Below are 1,737 nucleotides of genomic sequence, written 5' to 3'. Positions count from 1 at the left end.
ACGGAATGCCCAGGCCAGGTCCACTTTGAGTCTGAGCACTCCACAGCAGCTCTCAAAAAAAGCAAACAGCCTGACTGCTCAAAGCTGACCAGTCATGTCCTAGTTTGATATTAAGGGAAGTGTTTGCATTCTGACAGGGAGACAGGAAATAGTTCTTTCCACCTTTTGTTGTGCCAAGGTTCTCAAGCTGTTCCCTGGTCCTTCTGCTGGCACTGATCTCTTCCCGTGCCACATCTGGGACCCCCAGGGTGTTCTCTGAGGCTGGGGGAGTCCTCAAACCTCTCCCTACCTGGGAATGTTAGGACTCCCACCCCCACTCCCCTTCCCTTGAGGAAACAGAATGGCAGGCCCAGGAATGGAAGCAGAGAGGTGCATTTTGGACCTCTGTAGTTGTCTGGATCCAGGCCAGACCTGCATCCTGCACCAGGCCCTGGCTCCATCACGTGCTTCATACACCCAGGGAGCAGTGCAGGGCTGGTGATCGTGAGGGTTCTGTCTGAGGGCAATGAGCTCTTGTAATCTTGTTGAAAGACCTGCATTTCAGCAGAGAGGGGCCAGGCTCTCTAACACTTGCAAACTGGGGAGCCAGTTTCACAAACTCCTACAGCACATTTTCCCCTAAAAGCTAAGAGTGTTTTTACATCAGTCTTCACGTATTGTCTTTTTCTCTTTTCTTCATATTTAATATCTTTTATTTGTGTGGATTTTTTTTAATCAGAAAAATTAATGTGTGAAATGGAAAATGATGGTTTTGTATTGAATGCTCTCTGCTGTGCTCTATACATGGAAATGTTCATTTTGTATGTGTCTTTTTGTATTTAAGTTCAAAATGAATTTTAAAAAATTTAAATAAATCAGAATCATTTCCTTGCATGCTCCTCCCACTGAATCATCCCTTAAAATTGGAGCAGAACTCACCCAACAAAATGACTATGCCTGACAGTGTATGCAGCATTCCACACCCATAGTACCCCAACAATGTTTCCTCCTCTTTTCTCTGGCTCCCACATTGATCACTGTAATTAATCTGAGCTCAGCAGCATGTTAGCACAGCGACAGAGAGTGGTACCCCCTCTGTGGAATAGGACTTCGTGTCTGGCAAGACCTATAGCGAGGTGTGTAGTTCAAAGGGTGGCAGCACAGACATTGCTAACCTCTTCTCTCTCCGTCCTTCATTCCTACCAGGAGAGGAAGCAGGAGGTTGGGGCCAGAGGTAGCTATTCTGTTGCCTTCAGAGAGAGGGAGTACCAGTCAAGAAGTATATCTACCTGCTCCTTTAAATATTGTTCATCTACAGATCAAAGCATATTCTTCTCTCTCTTTTTTTGCTTTTTCTTTCTCATGGCTTTTCCTCTTTGTTCTGATTCTTCTTTCACAACAAGACTAATGTGGAAATGTGTTTAATATGATTTTACATGTATAACATGTCAGATTATATCATCTTGGGGAGGGGGGATAATTTAGAACTCAAAATCTTATAAAGATAAATGTTGAAAAATAAATAGATAAATAATTTTTAAAAAAATATATTGTTCAGCAGTGAATAGAGTTCTGGAGTCAGTCCTGGAGTCAGAAGGACTTGAGTTCAAATCTGGCCTCAGACACTTAACACTTACTAGCCGTGTGATCTTGGGCAGGTCACTTAAGCCCAATTTCCCTGCCTCCCCGCCTCCAAAAAAGATAGATAGATAGATAGATAGATAGATAGATAGATAGATAGATAGATAGATAGATAGA

The sequence above is a fragment of the Petaurus breviceps genome, unplaced genomic scaffold, assembly GCF_028583685.1.
Source record: "Petaurus breviceps papuanus isolate PSGF00001 unplaced genomic scaffold, PetGlider_PUasm1.0 90760, whole genome shotgun sequence".
Classification (NCBI taxonomy): domain Eukaryota; kingdom Metazoa; phylum Chordata; class Mammalia; order Diprotodontia; family Petauridae; genus Petaurus; species Petaurus breviceps.
This window is presented reverse-complemented; position numbering follows the sequence as displayed.